At 39.2% G+C, this 25,156-nt stretch overlaps 1 non-coding gene across 1 annotated transcript; it reads left to right on the top strand.

Annotated features, from left to right (window-relative positions):
• Positions 1-232: 232 nt before the first annotated feature.
• Positions 233-304, top strand: TRNAP-UGG. The gene has a single exon. It is a non-coding gene; the product is annotated as a tRNA-Pro (tRNA).
• Positions 305-25,156: the final 24,852 nt, after the last annotated feature.

Here is a 25,156-nt window from a genome sequence, read left to right as displayed (position 1 = left end):
GCCTTATTGGACCTTGCAACTTGTATTTTTTACATACTGTAACTATTGCTGTCTGTGCTGCTTGTGTGACATGTTTGATTGTAGCACAGATTTTCTGACATATGGTACTGTTTGACACTGTGATGTATCATCTCAGCAACTACTGACAGTTATCATTCTTTGGTCACAGTTATTTACCAGGGACATACAGGATGAAGGAAGCTGAGACCAATATTCTGAGACATATTAGGGTGGCTTGTTGGTCTAGGGGTATGATTCTCGCTTTGGGTGCGAGAGGTCCCGGGTTCAAATCCCGGACAAGCCCTGGGCTTTTACAGCTGAGTGGCCTAGTGGACTAATGAGCTGTGCTGTTATTGATAGAGTCCTGGGTTTGAAACTGGGGAGGGTTATATATTTGTGGGAGGCTGGCATAATGGTTAAGGTGTTTACCTTACAGACACAAGGTGCAGGGTTTGATTCTCACAGGGGGTAATTGGCTAGGCTTAAAATGGCCCACAAGGGCAGTTAGTCTAGTACTAATCTATGAACTCTATGAACTCTATATAGACTCCACATTCTGGAACACACCTGCCATTGTGGAGAGGTAGCTACAGACAATAGACTGCTGGTTTTGTGTAAATGGTCCAGCACTTTGTTAGTATGCTGGCTGGGATCCCCTCCTTGTGTTTTTCTCAACTTCACAGAATGGCCATACCCTGCGGAGGCCATACCTCTCAGTTGCACAGATACGCCCAGGTTATCCAAAGGCAGGACTCATTTATCTGGTCATTTTACCTTCACATTGTGGTTTATAAGCAGTTTTGTGGCTATTCATTTATGGGTTTGCAGTCAGGGAGTAGTATGGGCAGACATTAGAGTTTCAGACTTCACACACTCCATGACATCCATGCTTCTGCACCCCCCTCTGTTATTTCCTCCTCTTCCTAACATTATGTAAGCAATATCTCAGAGGTATTCCTATAGTTGAGCCTTTATCCCAGTTGTATTTATGGCCTGGTGCACAGTTCTTGCAGTACAGCATGGGGAGGCATGCTACAGACATTTGTCAACATGCGTCGCCATCGCACATGACCTAGCAGTTGATGAAGGGGAAGCCCTTGCGGTTTATGTAGACCCTACCCCACTCACCAGGTGGTGCTTTGATGTGTATGTGCGTGCAGTCTATAGCATCAAGTACCTCAGGGTATTCTGCTATATGGTGGAAGAGACGCATATTTCTGGTCAATGCCTCATCGATGCTGGGGAAATATGTGTGCTCAGTGGCATGTGCTGACATGGAATCCAGAAACTGGTAGAGTACCCTGGATGCCGATGCCTGTGAGATCCCCATGATATCCCCAGTTGGTCTTTGGAAGGTACCTGTGGCTGGTATTCTTAGGCCTACTCATACCTTGGTATCCACTGGGATGGGTTCCCCTCTATTAGTTCTATGTGTGAGACGTGGCCAGCACAGCTCAACAATTTGCTGTAGAATGTCCCTGTCCACCCTGTAGCACTCTACTATCTCCAGCTCATGTAGGCCCTGGTAGGTTACACACTTCTCCTCCTCCTCATTGTGGGTTGGTTGCCAGCATTCTTCTCCTCACCACCCTCAGTCTCTAGCACATATTGATGGAGTAAAGCAGCTGCAGCCTCTAACAGATCTAGTTACTTTTGCCAGTTAAAAAATCCCCCATCTGTGTACACCGGTGGTGTAGAGTTAGTGGGAAAAAACAGTCTGTAGGGTGTTTGTATAGTTTATAGTAGTGTGCTGGGCTGCTGCATGTGTAATTGGCTGATTCTGATACATTCCACCTGCCAGCTATGCTAGTTCTCCTTGATTTCCTTCCTACTGCTGTTTCCCTTTTCCACTTCCTCCCTATTTAAGCCCCGAGGTGCGCCGCACATACCCAGTGCTCAAATGTAAGCAGTGCTGCCATTTTCTCTCCCCCCCCCTTTTTTTTTATTTTTTTTTTTCTTGTTTAAATCCCGGTATGCGGCACGCACACCCATTTAGACTATGTACACAATGCTCAGGCACATCTGACACACCCCCTTCCTTTGCTTTGCTTATTTAAGGGCAAACATGGGCCACAGAGCTCCAATGAGCTTACAGCAAGCATGACACACCCCCTTATGTAGTCATTCAGCTCTTACCCTTGCACTGTTATATTGCTGTGCCTACACGGTTAGGTACAAGCTGACACTTTGATGAAATCTGTGATTCAGTATAACTCCCCTCATTTGCATACCCCAGTGTGTAGGTCATTAGTTACTGCACTAAAATGGACCCTTTCCCCTTGACAACCTGTGCTCCCTGGTATTGTTTACATTCTGCATGCCATTGACTATAATGGCATAATGCAGATTTAACTTAAATTTGACTTTTCTCTTTTTTTTTTTTTATTTTCAGCACAATCCCATTTGTGCACCACTGCCCTAAGCTTAAACGGCTGAGATCGGCCAAAAAAAAAAAGTTTAATTTTATAAAAAAATATAAACTGTTTTTAATGCCAATGGCCTTATATTTGGCCATTGGCATATGTATTACACATAATACATGCTTTTCCATGAGTTGTCATGCCTCAGTTTTATCAGTTGCAGAAATGTACTCAGTTATTTTCCTGAATAGATTTCTGCATTGACACTGTTCTAGCATGGAGACCTGGCAGCTTGCTGGATCACAAAATCACCTCATTTGCATGGTTTTCACCAGCAAATGAGGTGATTTGCATATTTGCCAGTTTTCCGTGCTAAAACAGTGTAGGACTGCTCGTGCACATGAAAACAGCACTATCCTGAATCATTCAGCGGCCATTTTCCATGCAGGAGCTCTTACACTGTTCCTGCATGGCAATATTGACTTCCTGAATCCCAAGGAATGAGTTATCTCTAAAGATAGATAAATTACAAAGCAAAATGGGAAATTTTAAACAAGAATGCAAAAAACAAGTTGAAGTGCTGAGTGAATCTCTTAAACAACAATCATCACAAATCTTCAGTATAGAAGTGGCGATGTCTGATTTTGATGGAAGATTACTTGAAATGATAATAAGACTGAATTTCTTCTGAAACAAAACAACTTATTCTGGGAAAAATAAAAGACTTAGAGAACAAATCTTGAAGGAATAACATCAGGCTTTATGGGATTCCTGGAAAAGAAAAGGGAGACAGTATGATGCAATCCCTTAATACCTGGATGCATAAAACTTTGAACCTGCCTGAAACTTTTTCCTTTGGCATCATAAGGGCACATAGATCATTTTCTAACTCATCTTTAAAAAAAAACACCTTCACCAAGGTCAGTGATAGTAAGATTTTTTTCAAGTCAAGATAAGGATTTAGTCTTAAAAGCTGCATGGACTAATTGTCCAGTTACAGTTAAAGAAAATACTATAAGATTTGACAATGACTATTTAACATTTGCGAAGCCAAAAAGAAAAACATGTGTGTCATTTGTTAAAATCTTAAAGGAAAACAATATTAAAGAGCAAACCTTGTTTCCAGCAAAAATAAGGATTCACCTTCCAAAATAAAAGAAGATTTGAACATCTTGGAAGATGCAATGGACTTTATACAGAAAAATAAAATCCTAGAAAAAAAAAACAGAAGAAACAGACTGGAATCTATCAATGTCTTTAAAAATAAATGCAACAAGAGATGGGTGGTTAATAAAAGATAAAAACAGTAAAAAAGTGAAGGACAAATGAAAATCAATGTATTTCCTGCTTATAAATTCTTATTAATTTAAATAAGTGATTGAATACTAATAAGCAGATGCTGAATATTACTTTTTATAAGGTAAATCATTTATTTATTTATTTCCCTACTTCAAATGGTTACTAGTTCTGTTTTTAAATGTTATTTTAGGTGCATATATACAATTAAAGCCACTTATTTTCATTTAGAATTTAAAAGGCTAAACTATTCATTTTATTAAAAGTTAATCATTATTATAATGAAACTTATGTTGGGTGGCACACTTTCTGATATCTTGGCATAGTATACTTGACATGCAATAGCACCCAAGAAAGACATGCTATGTTATAAACAAAGTATAACAAATATAGCTTTTTACATATATAAAAGTTGCTACTGGAGTGATATCAAATAGAGTAACATTCACACTTTTACAAGTTAAACCTGGATCACACATAACTATTATTCTTTTAATGCAAGTTTATATGGTATGTCTCCTTTAAAAAAATGACAGTCTGTTTATATTAAACATCTCTTACAAATAGTGCTTACAGAATCATTAAATGTTATTTCTTTAAAGGACCACTACGGGAAAAAAATTCAAAAACATATTTTTTAACTTTCCTTAAGTTTGGCTCATTGCAAACCTGTATGTACCAGATAGAAGCAGTCACTACTAATTTTATTCTGTTTGTAACTCTGAATGCCCTCCTGGGGGCAGACATCCTGATGAGAGTCTGTTTCCTTCTAAAGAAAAATCTTCCCTATAATACAGTGTGAGGGCACTGTTTCTGAGATTGCAATGCCCATGGCTGGACTATTACATGACAGTCCCATTCACTTAGAATGGGAGAAGACAGAAAAGCAGCTCATTATGACAGGCCTCAGTAAAATGATCATTTACTCTCACACAGTGCCTCTTACAAATGTGTTTCCTACTGATGTGTTACACATTCTGTGAAAAAAAGGTTCCAGAACTAGCAGCTCATTGCTGAGATAACAGACATTTTTTAGACAATCAAATTTGGTCTGCTTCAGTTCTTTCTCATGTTACTCCTCCCATATTTCAACCCTCAGCTAGCAAGAGCATTACACTGCCCACTCTGCTAGGTTCAGATAATTTGCCAGCTTTGCATGGCAATACATGCAGGGCCGGCCTTTAGTCAACTGGTGCCCTAGGCAAAAAGTCTCCACAGCCCACCCAACACCAATCAGTGCCCCCATCCTGGTCTATCTACACCACCCAGATTATTGGAAAAGTACCTCTGCTAGAACGGTGCCCTAGGCAGCCGTCTAGTTGGCCTATGCCTAAGGCCAGCTATGAATACACATCAAACATATTTGCTTACAGTCTGCCTGGTGTGTCATTAAAAGTTTTCCCTCATGTCACTCCTTAGTCCCATCATCTGAATAGCACTTTCACAGCAAATCATGTTACAAAACTGCTTTTAGCAATCCTTAATATACATGTGTCCAAGTATTCCTGAAAACATGCCTGTAACATATCCAGATTACAATTTATCTTGGTCACCGGCAGATTTAGTTATGTCTGAAAATTAATACGCTCATCATAAAGAATAATCATGTTTGCATTACATAGCATTGCAGTCTTCTGCCTGGTTACTTCTTAGGCATGCCACTGAGTCTCCTTATATTTGTAAGTACTACTACTTTTGTATACACATATTCATAGGTGTTATGCTTTTTTCGATGCAAGTGAATATATTCTTTCCTTCATGCTATGCAGTGCCTACTATCATTTTTCTGAACAGTGTGCATATTGTTCTTGCTCAATCTCAATATTGTTTTCCAATGCAGGTTGCCACAACAAGCTTTTCTAATCACGGATATCCAAACTTTCACAGATTTCCTCAAAAAGCCAGATAAACAAGACTACCTCCAATATGTTTTACACCACAGTAATTTTTGAAACAATTAGCAGTTGATCAAGCAGCAATTCAGTGCAGTCTGTTGTAATTCTTTTTCCTCAGGAGTATCACATGTATTCCACAATGCTCATCCCCTACTCAGAGCTGTTATCACCTTGCTTACTTCTTATAACTCAGACATCACAGTCCTTATTCAGATATCCACTGCAAGCAGTAAACAAACAAACAGAAGTGAAGAGAAAGACAACCAGGTACAGATCCAAGTTTAATTGCACTTTAGCGCTTCGGCCAACACAGCCTTCAAGAAGTAACATTCCTTATACACACTTCTCCTAAATATACCCCATTACTTCATTAATAAAACAATCAAGCATTTAGTTGTTAATCAATTAAACAGTTACACAGTTAAAAGAACCATCACCATGACTCACTAAAGCAAATATTTCCAATTCAGTTCATGGTTCAGTCCTCCAGGTAAAAAAGTGTTATATTTTAAAATAAACATTGCTTCTTTCCTTAACAATACAGTTTTAATAGTGCCGTATCTCCAGTTCTAATAAGCACTTTTTTCCAAAGTTGTAGCTTTTATTAAAGAAGAATCACTATTATGTTTTTCCATAAAGTGCATAGCTGTAGAACTTTCTGCACTTTGTTTTTTTGATATCCCTGATGTGTTCCTGCAGCCTAACCTTAAATTTTCTTTTACTTTGTCCAATATAAAACAGATTGCACAGCCATTTAAGGCAATATATAATAGCATCAGTATCACAAGAAAATCTGTTATTAGGTTTAAACTTCTTACCATTAATTCTACCAAAATTACAAACAACACACCTGCACACATTACAATTGTTGCATGGTGTTGTGTCAACCCCTTCTAAGGGAAACAATATATTTTCCTCAGGTACTATAAAATAGGCTTTAGCCAATTTATCTTTTAAATTATGTTCCCTTCTATAGGAAATAGATGGTTTACTACACACTATTTTATTCAGCTTATCTCTTTTTAAAAAAAGACCTGTAATATTTGATCACATCATAAACTTTCTCACTCAAAATATTATAAGCTGCAGCACAAAACATTTGATCTATACCCTCTTTTTTGTAAATGTCTCTATTTTATGTGTATGATATGGCTCAGGGCATGATCCAACAATTTTATCCTCAGCTATAATATCTCTAGTTTACCCTCTATGTAAAAACATACACATTGTTTCATGAATTTCCTTATATAGATCTATTTCATCATTACAAATTCTATTTAACCTAACCAACTCCCTATAAGGCAGAGACTTAACCGTATGGGGGGATGGCAACTACTGCTATGTAAATGCTAGCTTCCATCTATAAACTGCCGATGGATCGAGGTTCGAATGAACCCATTTTCACAGCCAGTTAAATATAAATCTAAAAACTGATCTCCTTTCCATAATGTAAGCCATCAAATTCCAAATCATATACATTATTACTAATTTCTTTCACAAAATCCTGGACTTTACTTTCACCATCTTCACATATAAAAAACAAATCATCAATATATCTATAATAAAATAAAACATATTTCTGGAAAAATATGCTCCTGTAAACATAATCCAATTCAAATGTACCCATAAATAGGTTGGCATACATGGGAGCAAAAGATGCCTCCATGGCAGTCCCTTGTAACTGGTGAAATATGGTGTTATTGAAACTAAAATTATTATTTGTCAAACAAAACTCCAATAGTTCCATTATATAATGTGATACTGGACAATGTTCTAAAAAATATTGTACTGCTGATATACCATCTCTATTTTTAATATTGGTATATAAACTTCGCATGTCAAGAGTAATCCACTACATATTGGCAGTCCACTTAATTGTAGAATATTTTCCAAGAAAATCAAATGAGTCTCTAATATATGATGGAAGTTTTTGTACATACAGCAACAAAGTATTATGCAACAAAATCCCAATACTGTGCAAAAAGTAATTAGTAGCTGACACAATAGGTCTGCCTGGAGGATTATTAATATCTTTGTGAATTTTTGGCAGACAATAAAAAGTAGCATTGTTGCACCCTTCTACTTTAAATTTTGTTTCACGTTCGCTCTTAGTAAAATAACCAAGATGACAACCCTTTTCTAATAAACTAGCAAACTTGTTTACTGCCTCACTATAACTATTATCACTCATATACCATATTAATATTAAAATGTTGCAAATACATGGCTAAATACTCGGAATAATGTAGAATAACAATTTTGTTGCCTTTGTCTACTGGCTTGATAACAAGATCTTTTCTATCATACAAATGCTCATGGTTAACTAAGAGTCACAGTGAACCACTGAGCTCTCAGCCCATCTTCAAAAAAAGAATAATTCAGCAATGTCTACTATAAACCTATGTAGGTGAGATGATGAAGTGGCATTGCACAGTACCTGCAACTTTGTATGGAAAACAATGAACATGGAGTACCTTATTTTAGTACATGTAGCAAGGTAGACGTCATCTGTACTTTTGGACAGAAACAGTGAACTTTTTTCCTACTCTGAGTTGGTTGACAAAACTGGAGCAGAAAGTTGTGCACTGTGCAACTGTGACTAATGCATTTCTATTATCATACGAATTTATTTGCATTTCTATTATTATATGAATTTAGTCGTCACAGCAGGAATCAAGCATGAAAGGCCATTTTGCACAGGAACATCAACAAATCAAATGTTATGACAACACTTAGGATTATACCCAAATATCAACTCGTATGTACCAAACAATGGCTTAGCATATTTGTAGGAATCTTAACAATACCATCATATAAGGTATGAGAAGAATCACAGAGGAAACCATTTTTTTAACTGAAGATACACATTACTATTCACATGGTGATTGTGTCACAAAACAGTTACATCTAAGCATGGACAGGACACCAGACAGTAGCTCAAAACAAATATACATGCATATTTGTGCAATCTCTATTCCACTGGCAAAGAAAACGTAGGCACATTTGGCACAGGGAGATGTGAGGCCATATCAACATATTGTTTTTTATTTGTTTATTTATTTATTTATTTACATTTGTTGACTGGGGGTGTCCGACTGGACGTAGGTCCATTTTCAGCAGAGGCCCGTGGAGAAAAGCTCCATAGTTAAAATAAACAGACAGTAGTTACATTGGATTTACATAGCAATTAACAAATTGATTAACACAGCAATTAATTACAAACAGTTACAGATGAAGAACATAGTACATTGTTACATACGGAAATCTTGCAGTTCAACATAATGGAATTGCTAGAGATCACAGTCAATATCAATACCATGTTGTATCATCTGACTATCAATTACTGGTTTCCTTACATGTGTAACCTACAGACTGCTTATGTGAGTCACATCAAACAAAGCATGTCACCAAATGGAAGCCAAGCACTGTGGGTAACACTGACTCTTGTTCACAGCATTTTGTGGCATTTATATACAACTGTGAAATATACTAAAGTACAGTCATCAAAATGCTCCACTCCCTCCATCAGACCACATAGCCATATCATTTTAGCTTTCAGAAACAGTTTAAAAATCAATGTAATTCACCGGGTATGCACACATAGTGAGAAATTCATCTTCCACAAGATTAATACACAGAAAGACATTCATGCTTTATCAGGAACATGTTAAAAGAAGTCAAGCCACTGCTATGTATTTTGGGCATTCTGATCAGTTGTAATGCATAACTAACATGGTATGAAGCACCACTGGGAACTCCTTTCTTCTTCAATAGCACTGCAGGACTTCTGTCTGACAAATAGCTTAATAATAGCCAACACATGCTTCAGAAATAGAGACAGTCACAATTTCACATACAATACAAGACTGGCCAATATACAACTCAGGTAGAGTTTCCCTAGTAAGGAAAGGGTACAAGCATATAATCAATGATTGCAAAGTCATCCCCAGCGAAACATGTGAACCACGGCATAAATCAGTGGTTGCTACAATCACCTACAAGCAGTGGTCAGAGAGGGCTCCAAGGTCAACAGAGATGAGGCTGAAGGCATGGAAGTTGATTGGAGAGAAGGTACAACAGTTCAAGGAACTACTCAGGGCTTCAGCACCCCAAGAAGAGGAGGAAATAGTAACTGAAGAAGAATGGCAGCGCCTCAAAACAGCATGTGTGAAGACTACAAAACTAATATGTGGCTGAGCCAGGTATGGAAATACGGTACATAAGGAACACTGATAGTGGAATGCAGCAGTCCAGGAAGTCTGCAAAAGAAAGGAGGAGTGCAGGAAAAAAATGGGAGATAGAAAAGACCAACCAGGTTAGGAAGGAATACTGGCTGCCTAAAAATGAAGCCAAGACAGAAGTTGCAAAGAAAAGGGCACTGGAGGCACTCTACCAGCTTCTGGAAAGATACTAAGTAGGTCACCCAAAGAAACTGTATCAAATTTCAAGGCCATGACAGAAAGACAAAAAAAGACAGTGAGACACCCTTCATAAGGGATGCCAGCAACCACCTGCTCACTAGTCCACAGGACATCAAACGCAGGTGGAAGGAGTATTTATTTTGTATTTATTTTACATTTGTTTCCTGGGAAAGTCAGACTGGGCCAGTGACCCATTTTCAACAAAGGCCTGGGGAGAAAAGCTCCACACTATAACAAACATTAAAAAAAGTAGAAAAAAATCTAACAAGGTTACAAAAATATAACAATAAATATTACAAGAGATATAAGAAGAAATATTAAGAAATATTGCAAGAAATATGTACCTTAAAAATAACCACAATGCAAATTTGTGTTCGTAGAGAGAGTCACAAAGCAAATTTGTGTTGATAGAGATAGTGAGGTATTAGACAAAGTAGGTAAGAATACAATAAAAATATCTGTGATAGGAATATTGATAGTAGGTTAAGCATTGGTTAGAATGGAGTTTGATTAAGTAAAAATATACAAGGCAAGAATAATATAAATGGACTGTGGGGGGTGACAGTACCCACTGAGAATAGCTAGGTAAGTTGAGTTAGGTTTATTTAGGTTGCTTGGTGAGTATTTCCAGCAGCTTTTGAATGACAAAACTCCACAGAAGCTGTACTGCCCAGAAACAGGCTACAATAAAAGAAGAGGAAACCACCCTAAAAGTAGGAATAGAACTAAGGAAAATGAAGTTAGGGAAAGCAGAAGGCGCAGATGAGGTCCCAGCAGGAATGATAAATCTCTTGGGCGAGGTAGGGGAGAAATTTGTCTTGAGGGTACTCATAGCAGTGTGAGGAGAAAGGTATATCCTAGATGGCTGGAGAATAAGCATACTCATGCCAGTGTACAAGAACAGAGGGACATCCACAACTCTGGGCAGTACAGAGGCATCAAACTCCTGCCACACTGCATGAAAGTACTGGAGAGGGTGACTGATAAACAGATACGCAGAGTAGTAGAAATGTTCATATTCAGACCAGCAGGCAGCACTGAGCTGATGTGTGCAGTGAAACAGATAGTTAAGAAGCTAGAGATGAGGAAAGAGTCCACCTGGTCACTTCTATATTTGGAGAGAGCGTATGACAAGGTCCCAAGAAAGCTGATTTGGGCAGTACTGCAGTGGTTTAAAGTCACATAAACATTGGTAGAATTAGTGCAGGCTAAGTACAAGGACCCAATGACTCAAGTATGAAGAGTGTTTGGTCTCACAGCTGAGTCAGTAGATGCACCCATAAGTGAATCAGTTTAGCTGTCTAAAGCACAATAGGTTATAGAACACCTCAAATTGCCAGTTACTACTACAAATGGGTAATTTTGCCATTGGCAACAGAACCACAATGCCCACTTTAAAGGTTGTTGTGGTAAATGAGGCGATGCAGATGGAAGTGGTGCAGTTCCCTGTTAGAAACCATATTACCCACAACTTATCTTTCTCATGGATTTTCATTTAACATATGCATAGTTTTGATGTGGCTGGCATCAATTCCTGATGTACTCTAGCATTCCACAATGGTGATGCACCTGGTGGTAAAAAAAATAAAAATAGCATTTTGGATTGGGTTTGTGCAAATATAACTGGGACTGACAAACTGCATTTACCTCTTACCAGAGGTGCCAGAGGATGCTGAAGGCCCAGGGGGGAGCAGAAGTGCAGAGGGGCACATAGTGGCTTGAAAAGGGCATTTCTTAGTTTTTTCTATTGTTACCTGTGATAAAACAGTAACACATATGATATGTGTTGAATAGCTGCATATACAGCCTTGTGTTGTTGCATTAAGAAAAATTCCACCTTATTTTCATAGTAAAGTTATAAAATGAAAGTACTGTTTCTCATCACCCCATTCATAGTGTGAATGGGGGATTCACTTCCGAATCTCGAACGCCTGAAAACCCGAATGTCATATGGTCGAGACCATATGACCAAGTTTTCAGAAGCTCAAAACCCTGAAATTAAGCCAACAAAAAATAAATAACTAAAATGTTCTGTAGAGGGGCAAGCCCCCCTGCACCTCCCACACCCCGCTACTTAAATATACCAATTCCGAGATCGCACTACAGCGAGGAAAAGGGAAATCTCTCGTTTTGCACTGTATGCAGATCTCCGTTCAGAATTTTGAGCTTCTGAAAACTCGATCATATGACATTCTGATTTTCAGGCGTTCGAGATTCTGAGGGGAACCTGAATGGGATATGTACTGTCACCTGAATGCCTGGCTTTCAGTATACCATTCAAACAGACTGCCTGTGTGCTAAAAATATAAATAAGTAAATGAAAGGAGGATACAAGTTTTAACAGACAAAATTAAACTCTGGTTTCTCTGTGTTATTTGGGCATTGCAACACAAATCACATAGTGGTGAACACTGATTGTAATTGCTATATGGCATGGACTCTATGGTTTCAGTTTGTTTTGAGCCATAGTCCAGACAGTCTAATGTACACTTTATATTGTGAAAGTGGATACAGTGAAGATAGGCTGGCAATTTCAAAATTCAGAATAAAAATTATACACTGAGCTGTCAGCACTATAGTCAGAAACAGACTAAAACCAGAGTCCATGCTGCCGTTCCCTCTGGTATGTCCTAGAGTGTTGGGGACAATAAATGCTGTTTTTTTTAGTTTGATTAAAAGAACACTCACACACCCATAGGCACAGCCACAGACTTTGCTACCTAACTCTGCATTATGAGTTTTCAGTCCAACTAGTACTTCAACTGTAGAAAATAAAATTGAAATAAAATGCAAATTTGCATGTAATCATTTTGGGTTGTAGAACAGTGTGGGTGTGTAGGTAAATTACTATAACTGTAGATGTTCAATTGATCCCCACTGCAGTAGCCTAAGCTATACATTTTATATCCTGCAAAGCTTCAGCGACCTTTCACTCACCCAAATCATTAGCTCGAGGTGAAGTGGCTGAAAAGATAGGTTTGGACACCATGACCTTCAGAGCTTTTATGCCAACTGAGAGAAGGAGGCCGAGTCCTGAGAGGAGATTGCTAGGATTAAGAAAAAAAATGCCCACGCTGGAATAAAAAGCACACAAAAAATGGTGGGGGGGTGTATGAAGGGAATGGCTATGGCAGCAGTGATCATTCAAACTTTTACTGCCATGGTAAATTATTTTACAAAACTGTACAATGCTCTGCAATTTGATCACTGTTGCAGTACCCTGAGCTGTATGGGTAGATTTCCATAGCTTAGAACAGCTGAGAAGTAGAAGAAGAAGAAGAAGAAGGGTCTAGGAAGCCTTGGAGAATGGTCCTAGGAAAACTTCCCTAGACCTGGAGAAGGAATCTAGCCTGTATGTTATGTAAAAGTATGCGCAGAGGACCAAGTTGCTACTACTAGAATATAGATTAACTCTGCTTGTAATGGTTTTGCTGCATTGGGATTAACAAAGGGTAATAGATTAATATATCCATTTGGAAATAATGTAAAGTGGTGACAGGGGAAAGTGTAGTTAAGCAGCATAGAATGGTGGTCTGTAGGATGACGTTGGTGATCAAAAAAAGGAAGAGAAGGAGTGTGAAAGCAGTGCCAAGGATTAAATGGTGGAAATTAAAAAAGGGTGATTGTGAGGTGGAGTTCAGGGAAGAGTTAAGACAGGCACTGGGAGGCAGTGAAGAGTTACCGAATAGCTGGGTAACTACAGCAGAGCTAGTAAGGGAGACTGCTAGAAAGGTGCTTGGTGTGACATCTGGACAGAGAAAGGAGGACAAGGAGACCTGGTGGTGGAATGAGGAAGTACAGGAGAGTATACAGAGGAAGAGGCTGGCGAAGAAGAAGTGGGATTGTCAAAGAGATGAAGAAAGTAGACATGAGTATAAGGAGATGAGGCGTATGGCAAAGAGAGAGGTGGCGAAGGATAAGGCATATGGAAAGCTGCACGAGAGATTGGACACTAAAGAGGGAGAAAAGGACCTGTACCGATTGGCTAGACAGAGGGACAGAGCTGGGAAAGATGTGCAGCAGATAAGGGTGATAAAGGACAGTGAGGGAAATGTACTCCCAAGGGAGGAGAGTGTGTTGAGTAGGTGGAAAGAGTACTTTGGAGGCCTGATGAATAAAGAGAATGAGAGAGAGAGAGAGAGAAGGTTGGATGATGTGGGGATCGTGAATCAGGAAGTGAAACAGATTAGCAAGGAGGAAGTAATGACAGCTATGAAGAGGATGAAGAATGGAAAGGCTGTTGGCCCAGATGACATACCAGTGGAAGCATGGAGGTGCTTAGGAGAAAAGGCAGTAGAATTTTTAACCAGATTGTTTAATGAAATTTTGAAAAGTCAGAGGATGCCAGAGGAGTGGAGAAAAAGTGTTTTGGTACCCATCTTTAAGAATAAGGGTGATGTGCAGATCTGCAGTAACTACAGAAGCATAAAATTGATCAGTTACAGCTTGAAGTTATGGGAAAGAGTAGTGGAAGCTAGGTTAAGAAGGGAGGTGATGATTAGTGATCAGCAGTATGGTTTCATGCCAGGAAAGAGCACTAGAGATGCAATATTTGCTCTGAGAGTGTTGTTGGAGAAATACAGAGAAGGTCAGAAGGAGTTGCATTGTGTCTTTGTGGACTTAGAGAAAGCATATGACAGGGTGTCTAGAGAGGAGTTGTGGTGCTGCATGAGGAAGTCGCGAGTGGCAGAGAAGTATGTAAGAGTGGTACAGGATATGTACGAGGGTAGTGTGACATTGGTGAGGACTGGGGTGGGAGTGACAGATCCGTTTAAGGTGGAGGTGGGGTTACATCAAGGATCAGCTCTGAGCCCTTTCTTATTTGCAGTGGTGATGGACAGGTTGACAGATGAGATCAGACAGGAGGCCCCATGGACTATGATGTTTGCAGATGACATTGTGATATGTAGTGAGAGTAGAGACCAGGTTGAGGAGAACCTGGAGAGGTGGAGATATGCTTTAGAGAGGAGAGGAATGAAGGTCAGCAGGGCTAAAACAGAATATATCTCTGTAAATGAGAGGGAGGGTAGAGGAGAAGTGGGATTCACAGACAGATGTAGAGGAATGGTGAAGCTGCAGGGAGTAGAGTTGGTAAAGGTGGATGAGTTTAAGTACTTGGGATCAACAGTTAAGAGTAATGGTGAGTGTGGAAGAGAGGTGAAGAAGAGAGTACAGGCAGGGTGGAATGGATGGAGAAGAGTGTCAGGAGTGATTTGTGACAGATGGGTACCAGTAAATGTGAAAGGGAAGGTCTACAAGAGGGTAGTGAGACCAGCTATGCTATATGGGTTGGAGACGGTGGAATTGACAAAAAGGCAGGAGTCACAGCTGGATGCGACAGAGTTAAAGATGTTAAGATTTGCACTGGGTGTGAATAGGATGGACAGGATTAGGAATCAGTATATTAGAGGGTCGGCTCAGGTTGGACAGTTTGGAGACAAAGTAAGAGAGGCGAGATTGCATTTGTTTGGACATGTGCTGAGGAGGGATGCTGGGTATATTGGGAAAAGGATGCTAAAGATGGAGCTGCCAGGTAAGAGGAAAAGAGGAAGGCCTAAGATAAGGTTTATGGATGTGGTGAGAGAGGACATGCAAGTGGTTGGTGTGAAAGAGCATGATGCAGAGGACAGGAAGAAATGGAAACAGATGATCCGCTGTGGCGACCCCTAACGGGAACAGCCTAAAGAAGATGATGATGATCCATTTGGAAATAGTCTGCTTTGACACAGGTTGTCCCTTCCCCTTACTTAACAAGAAATGAACAACTGAATGGAAATTCTGAAAAATTTTGTAAAGTCAAGATAGTACCTGAACTGTATGTGGACATCCAAGGTATGAAGTATCCTTTCTCCATCATGTTGGGGCTCAGGGAATAACACAGAAATATGAATAGTTTGGCTTTAAGAAAACCTGAATGTCACTTGAATCATTGTCAAGGAAACCCAATCCTGTGTAAAATAAAATAAGGTTGACCTAACATAAGAGCTTACAACTCAGACATTCTTCTTACAGAGGTCAGAGCAAGGAGTAAAACCTCTTTCCTTATTAAGAACCTCAAACCAGCCAGATGAGCTGGTTCAGATGTAGTTAAGTATTAGCTTCTGTAACACAAATTTAATGTACAAAGGAGGAGCCACTGGCTTTCTTGGAGGTCTCTTATGCAAAACCCCTTGAAAAGGGGGTATCCATGGGCAGACATGAGGAAATGGCTAGCAAATTAACCTTGATAGAGGAGTAAGACAGGCAAATAGAAAAGTGGCTTACACAAGTATTGTAAAACAAGTGAAACACTATTCTGAATGAGTTCAGGTGATGTTTTTAGCACCAACTAGAATTCCCTCTCCATTTCCTAATAAGCGAGTGTCTAGCAGAGGGCCTTCTTGCTCCCATTAGTAACTCCTTGCACATCCTCTGTAAACAAGTGCCTAAAAAGTACTAAGATCATAAGATCCAGGCAGTCAGTTACAGTTGTTTGGGGTTGAGATGTATAAAATGTCCTTCTTTTTTTTAAACAGGAAACATCTGTATTAAATGATTAATTATGACATAGGCAATCATACATTTACATAAATGAAAACAAACCACATTGACATATTTTCAGTTGCAGACATTATACCTCATTTATAATCTATCCAGTCATTGTCATTGAAACATTCTAAAGCTCTTTCAATTGCTGCCTTCCCTTAAACCTCACTCTTCCTCCAGAACATTATTCTGTCTGTATGGCTCCCACCATTCCTAGTTTCTTCCATTTTCTAAAGCCCCCCACTTCCAGTTGTTTTATCTATGTTACTATATTTACTACTTCTAGTACAATTGATTTAGACTGTAATTTCCATTTTCTAGTAAATGCTTTTTATGGCAGCCCCCACAATTAAACTCAGCCAGGTCTTACTATGTCTAGGCAATTCTAGTTCTAAATCACAGATCCAAAACAAAAAAATATATAAATAATAATATCTTTAGTTACACCAATTTGCTCACCCAGTATGTAAGAAAGAATAGTCTGCAGGGACTCTTTAAAGTCTGCCAACTCATTACAGTCTGAAAAAAATATGTTCCCAATTACCTCTTTCGTCTCTGTACATGTGACTAGATACAGTCTTTGAGGAAACTTGTGGTAATTGTCCCTGGCCAATTCCAAAAGAACGGATAAACACCACTGCCTGGGCTGGAAGGAAGTCATCACAATGATTTTGGGAGATTCCTTTGGTATCTTCAGAATTACCTTGAATATCAGAAAAGGTAGAAAGGCATACAGGAATATTCCTGTCCAAAGAAAGGAAAAGGCATTTGTCTTCCAGGCCTTCTTGCATGAAGTCTTACAGCAGAATTTTGCCAGCTGGTTGCTCATTGGGAAGGCAAAAATACCTACTTGAGGAACCCCTCACAGATGGATCACGTCTTGGAAGACTCCCAACCGAGTTTTCATTCATGAAGGTCTGCCTTTGTCCTGCACAGCTTGTCTGCTGCCCAAATATGCTCTGACAGACTGTAGGAAGTAGAGTGAGACAAGGCATACTTTATGTCAGTACTGCATCACAGACTGATGATGCTAGCCTTACATCAATGCCAGCTGAGGGTACAGTAAAACTGTTGGTAACAGTGACAGCAGACAGTACATTGTTACTTGAGAACACGAACACAGCAAACTTGTCATTGGAACCCACACGAGCTCTAGAGAGTTCATTGACTGTCAGGTCATTTCTGCACCACCACTACAGAAGGAACCACACCACTTGACCATGTACTTACTGAGAAGACCAAAAAAAAAAAAAGTTCACTGTATTATCTCAGTGCAGTCCACCTCACCTCCACTGCCAGCTAGATTGTCCATTGAAAAACAATTAACATAAAAAAAAAATAACAGACTTTATTAAGCCATATCTACTCCCGAGCATTACTCGCAGCTGGCCATATTTTCGCTTTACATTTTTTTCGTCAGTTGACCATAAAATGTGTGCTTTTCTGGCAAATCACCGAGGTCTGAAATCACAAACTAATACCATACATTTGTGTTTCAAACTTTATATCCTTCAGAAAATTCATGCCAACACAAATTCAATTGATTCTTCACAGAGTGAGCTGCACATCCCATTGCTAGCTCTTCCATTAAATGAACAAATAAGATGTACACAAACTGCTTTGCATCCAGCCTAGTGATGAGTGATTCCATGTTATGAAACACAAGAGACTAAACAATACTTTGAAGTGATGTAAATATATACATACTAATATTTTCAGGCATGGACAATAACAGCCCTCTAGCCTGCCAATATACCAAAACAGTTATTCCCATAATAAGTATCCAGGCCGGGATCTATGTCATATGATCAAGTTTTTAGAAACTCAAACTTCATATGGCCAAGCCCATATGATCAAGTTTCTGAAAACTCAAACATCACAAAAAAACAACGCATAGAAATACACTGCTTTTTACTTTTATGTAGGGGCAAGATCCCCTGCACACACCCTGTCAGGTGCTGCACCTCATACACCCCTAAAAATTATCAACTCCAAGATTGCACTACATTGAAAAAAGAAGGGTAAATTTGCCAATCCTCTCTGTACCATAATCTCCATTCAAAAGCTTTGAGTTTTCAAAAATGCAATCCTATTGTCTCGACCATAAGAATTTTGAGTTTCTGAAAACTCGATCAACTGATAGAGATCCCCAGGCTGTTTTGACAAATATATAAATTGTTGTTTACTGTAGCGTAATTTGATAGCCTATTCCTTCCAATAGCCAATACCTCAAAGTACTAATTAGCACATTGCTAGGGTTATCACCTGTCCCTGTTTGTGCAGGACATTCCCTGTCTATCTAGGCAGCTGTCTCCTGCAAAACATATTGAAACAATGGCAAATCTATGGAGATTTTAGAACAAAAACTATAGGTTCATAAGTGGTTCATGGGCTATTGACCTGAAAGTCTTTATAAGCCTAGCAGTGTGTATGCAATACAATACTAGAGAAACCCAATATAAAGGATCTTTGCTGAAACTCAAGATCTTAGTTAGCAACAGCTGCCCATATCTAGGAGGGTCACAGGTGAAATCCCTGGCAGGAATTAATGATTTCCCATCCCGTCATCCAGGCTACGCTTAAACAGGGTCATAGAGAGGCTTTGTTTGATGTGAACTTGTAGCCTATCCAAAGGATTGGAAAGGACTGGCAACCTCTGAGAGACATATCTGTCTTTCAAGCAGGTCCTACTTATGTCACAGGCCAAGATAAGGTCCCTGGAGCGGGTGACTCTTGTCCCATTTGACTTGCAGTTATGCAGCATCTCCATTAGGTTTGGATCTGAGATTGCTGTGTAGGCCAGGCTCAAGTCTCCTCTAAGTAGTCTGTACTCTACTGAGTACAGTGACAGTTACTTCAGTCTGTCGATGTATAATATGTGCTGGAGACCCTGAATTTTCTTGGTTAGAAATCTCTGAGGTCTCTCAAGTTGCTGCAAGTACCTGGTAAGGTACATACAAAATGGGCACTGTACTCAATTTTTGGCCGAATGAGGGTCAGGTACAGGTGTGTTATGACCGCTTTTGGTCTTGAGGCAATGCCTTTGCTAATGAGGTGAGCAATGTACAATGCCTTCATTACCACAGTAGACACATAATGGTCAAAGTTTAGGCTACAGTCAACTTGCGTTCCCAAGTCTCTCACTACTGAGTTGCTACATTAGGGTGTTATGTTTTATATGATAGTCCATAGGGATGTTATTTTTACTGAAGGGGATGATGACAGATTTTTTGCAATGAGTCTGAGTCCATGGCTTTGGTTCCAGTCATTGGTTTGTGTAAGTCCATCTTGAAGTATATTGACATCTTTTGGGGATTCAGTGATTGCATCTAATTTGCAGTCGTCAGCAAACTTAGTCAGCCACTGCCCCCTGTTTTGGCTTGAACTTCTGAGAAGTATATTACAAACAATAGGGGGCCAAGCACTGACCCTGTGGAACCTCACTGGTGACAGGTCTGCTGGTTAAGGTAAAGAGTCCCCAACTTTGACTGAGTATGATCTTTCGGTGACCCAGTTAGCAACCCACCTGATGACATAAGGGCTGATATTCCACTGGGAGAGTTTATCAATGATGCCCAACTATGGGATTGTGTTGAAGGCCTTGGTTAAGTCAAGGTAGGCTGTATGCACAGACTTGCCTTTGTGTATGGCTCTGGTTTAATAGGCATGACCTGCCTTTTAAAAAAGAAACAGTGCTGTATCAAAGGTTTGAAGATCACCTATAACTTTATTTATAAGGTCTATGATGATTCATTCCATGGCCTTCCAGATAAGGCTGATTAAGTTTATGGGTCTGTAGTTCCCAGGGTCTGCTGTACCCCGTTTATGAAGGGGATGACTTTTTCTGTTTTCCATTCATCAGGGACAAAACCAGTACTCAGGCTATGGCTGAGGAAAGTACCTAATGGAGTTGCTAACTCATGTCTTAGACCATTTAAAATGCAACCCAGGATGCCATCCAGTCTCATACAGGCTATGTTTTTGGCCTTGGAGAGAGCATTAATGACTTGCTATTTGGAAATGCAAGGTGAGGGAGATGTAGAGGGAATGCTTTGTGGAATGTTTGGAGGGGACATTGGGTGAAATTTTCACCAAACTTGTCAGCTAATAGGTTAGCTATTTTTGCAGGATCAGTGTGTGTGATACCATCCACAGCTAGTTCAGCACACGTCTGTGTCCTACCTTTTAGGATATGGATATAGCTGAAGAATGCCTTATGGTTATCCTTAGTTATGGCTGCTACATTTTTTTCAAAGTTCTCCCTAGAGGATTTTACAGGTTGTCTTATTTGTTTGTTCAAGCAGCGGATGGTGTTCTTCCAGTGCTGGGACCTCTCTTTTTAATTCTTAGACAGCAACTTTGTCTTTTTGTTGTATAACTTAATAATGTTAGATGTCCAGCAGGGAGGCTTGTTTTTTCTTGAGGATCTTGTTTTGATCTTATCAGGTACAGCTGTGTCAATACATTTGTATAAGTGTTTGTACAGGGCATTTGTTTATACCTTAGAATAGTTGTCAATACTATCTGTGGGAACAGGAGCTTGGAAATTATTTATGCCATCTTTTAGTTGGGTGTAATTAGCTTTGGTGAAAATTTTTTAGCTTGATTCCACCTAAGAGGGGTTCAGGTGTTATAGCTACTTCAAATGTGACTGATTTGTGATCAGATTTAACTAGTGAGGGTCCTATACTTGTGGTGGTACAATGGTCATCAATGTTGATGAGGACAAGGTCAACAATATTTGAGCCCCTTTTGGGGTTGCATATTATTTGTTTCAGGTCATTAGTGTTAAAGTCCAGGAACCTTTGCATGAGCATGTGGGTACTCCTACAAGTTTCCCAGTCAATTGAAGGATAGTTAAAAATCGCCCATGACTAGAGTGCTTGGTTGTAACTTGATTTGAGTAGATCCAAATAAACTGCGTGGGTATCTAGGTTCATTGAAGGGAGCCTATAGCGAATAATAACTTGAAGAGGGGTCTTATCCACAGTTAGTTGAACTAGTGTAGAGGCGTATTTATCTTTGATGAAGATAGATACTCCTCCTCCATTGGTTCTCACACATTCATTTTGTGGTCTGAAAGTGTGGAAGGCATTGTAGCTTTGCAAGGCCGGGGTACTCTCTGCGGCCCTGAACCAAGTTTATGTGACTACACAGATGCCAACATCCTTCAGGGAGAGGAGTGCTTCCAGAGAGTACAGTTTCTGACTTAAAATCCTAGCATTTAGCAGCATAACCTTTAATTTATTTGTGAGTGATATTTTTGATTCGGAAATGTTATTTTTAAGACCTTGCCTAAAAAATCCATTATGGGGGAGGCAAGTACCTTAGCCAGTAACCAAAAGCCTAGAGGTATCAGAGGAAGACCATCTCTGGTAAAACAGTGTGGTCTATCAACCATGTCATCCCAGGCTGACAGCCACTGGATCTCCTTAGAATGACACCAAAAACTAAGCCAACTGTTGAATATTAATCATTTTTGTTTATATTGCGGTATCATCTTAGGTGGGGGTAGAATGCTGATCAAGTCAAGGGACATACATGCCAAGGACACATAATCATAGACCTCAATCATGTCTCTCTTCATATAGTCCAGTGAGGTACATCTCAGGTCATTCACACCAACATGGACTATGACGAAAACATAACAGTACTTGTTGACAGACTTGAGTGCATGTGTGATCTGATGGATCTTGGCACTCAGTAGAGAGCTGAGCATAACCTTCTCCTTGTCCAGCCTGGTGAGTGGGACATGTGTGTGTCTTACAATTGAGTCACCTATGACTAAAAAATGTGGTTTAGATGTGCTTTGCCTTAGGGGCTTATTTGGTGAGACACTGGTGTTTGTGATTTATGTGTATTGAGTGCTGTAGGTGCTGTATTTGGTGTAGTATGTTTGTGTATGGAAGGTCTCTGGTGTTTAGGTAGGTTTCTGGTGAGTACCTCTATCTATGATGGTTTATGTGCTGAGTGCATGATTTGAGTAGGAGGTGTAGCATGTGAGCTGACAATCTGTTCAGTGTTACTGTTCTATGTGCGAGGGGGGAAGGATTCCAGATTTTTAGTGTAGATACATGTCTCACAAATTGGACTTGGGTGATTTAGGAGTAGAGGGTTGTCAGTGTACATGAGGCAGCTGTCTCATGATACCCATGTCAGTCAGGCTGGTAGGAGAAAAGGATGGTAACTGACGATCCATAATGGTAAGATAAATCCTGTTTTCACAGCAAGGAGAGAACATTGAGGGTTGTGGTATAACTGGGTGCTCCAAATGGGGCCTATAGTAATGGGGTGCTCTATAAAGTGTCTATACTAGCACAGAGTGCTCTAAAATGGCATGAGACTGTTGTAGGTGTAATGATTTTGGGACTGTTTGAGGCAAAAGCTCAGCTGAGGTGCTCTCTAAACAGCTAAGTGCAATTTAAGGACTTGTTGCCCAGATCATGTGCAGCTACTAAGGGAAAATGTATCTACATGAAGTTTTTGAGTCTATAACCGCCAGTGGTTACCCCCACTGAGCGGTAGTGTGCTATGGTGTACGGAGGTACGCTATGTGTAAACAGATGAATACAGAAGAGCGGTGCCTGGCCACCTAACTCTGTGGAGCTGTGTTAAAATGGAGCAAACTGAATTAAACAATGAAACCAATAAAAAAGCTCAAAACTGAGCCCTGTGCCAACAACCTTCAATCAGATAAGTCTTAACTGCACTCTTCTGCCAAAAGGCTGCAAGGGGCCATCTCCAAACGAAAGATAGTCTGGTTTAGTGCTCAGTTTAACAAACAGAACCAGATACAGCAGGTCTGAATCTAGTCTATGCCACAAGCAGATAAAAAGTGCAGCAAATCAGCAAGAACAGTAATGCAGCAAAAATACAGTTTAAAGTACAAAATACAGCATCAAATTGTACTTATGACTAGCAAAATGAAAGAGATTCCTTGGATATTTCTTAAGTTTACTTTTCTTGTTGCATAAAACAATGATTTTGTATCTGAAACACCTACATGTTATCTGAAACATAAGCAAATCAAACCTTATACAACTACTCTTTTATTTTAACAAAAAAATAGAAGTTGTATCCTTTGCAATGTCTGTAACTATGGTTTATCCTGCACAATTTCACGTTTCTACAAAACGGGCCATTCCTATAAGTTGAGAGATGATTCTCTATTACTTTTTAAATGACCATAAATCCATCAGATCAATACCCTACCCTCCAGTCCTTGACCATTCAGAAACACTCACTAGCCAAAATCTGTTACTGTTCTTACTTAACCTCAGAATATATTATATCTCTAAATAAAAACAAATAGTTGTTCATACGTTATACCCCCTTCATTCACTTCCTAACTGCTAACAATTTCCCTTTCTTGATTCTAAAAAAATGGCTTAACCCTGTTTTGTTTATTCACACTTCACATTGCAATTCCTGTATGTGTTATTTCTCTAAAACGGCTATTATTAAATTATCACCATACAAATTATTAACCAATGCTGTGATATTTGGTATAATTTAAACAGTCAATAATTTGTATTATTTTTGAAGTTTATGAAATTAATGCACTTAAATTATTTTTGAAATATATACTTTAGAGCTTTTCTCCACAGGCTCCCAGTGAAAATGGGTGCCAAGCCACTTGAACTTTCCCAGGAATCAAATGTCTATTAATGTAGTATTATTTATTTATTAATGAAATAAATATCTATACTGGAGAAACCGTTCTGTGGATGTTGCAGAAGAGACAAAGCATTTCTGATTTCATGTACTGCTTGCGTATAACTTGCAAATTACACTTTTTTCTTCTTCAAGTACATCAGTTAAATTTTTTTACACTCACACTCCTGTGCCCTTCCAGATAACAGACTTGCAAGGTCTTACTACACATTAAATTCTGTATTGCTGCCCCAACAAACTGCCTTCTAAGCTGTCTGGCACTTATTATAGACAGTCGAGACAAAGAACAAGTAAAGGGCTGCTTTCTGTAGTTCGGGATTAATAAAACATTGCATCAGGAGTCAGCCTTAAAAAAAGTCAACATTTCCATGTAAATCAGTGCTCTACCTTGATTCATGGCTATCAACATTACATTTCCAAAATGTGAAACACAACCACTTCAGCTAAGAAGATTACAGGATGTTTTAAATGAGTTAATTCATCTAATGAGGTTCTTAAAAGTATATAAAATTTAGTATTATTTACTATGTTTTTAACACTGAATGTGTAACAGAACCTTTTGGCCTGGAATTACGAGAATCGTTGATTAACAATGAAAATGAGAAGTGTTGCTCATACAATGGTACACTTAAGATGTAGGCTCTGATTAATTAATAAATACAGCCACTATTTAACATACAGCCTTGTCCTAAGATAAGGAACCCATCCAACAAAATATTTTTTCTAATGCTGTCAATCACTGGTACATAATTTAATCTAAAACAACAGTAAAGCCAGGTTCTTCATCCTGCCAGAAACTCACTTCCATGACTAAGTGAAAGTTGAGAATGAAAACGTGTTCCCATAGACAAGTTCATCCATGTGTACTAGCAAACACATACAACAATGGATTGCTAAGTCAGCCAGGCACTGCAAGTTCATGCTGCATACAACATAATCCTTCTCAAAACCACAACCATACAAATAAAGGCTGGATCAAACATTT

This window comes from Protopterus annectens, chromosome 1.part2 (assembly GCF_019279795.1).
Source record: "Protopterus annectens isolate FY-2018-M chromosome 1.part2, PAN1.0, whole genome shotgun sequence".
Lineage (NCBI taxonomy): Eukaryota > Metazoa > Chordata > Ceratodontiformes > Protopteridae > Protopterus > Protopterus annectens.
This window is presented reverse-complemented; position numbering and strand designations above follow the sequence as displayed.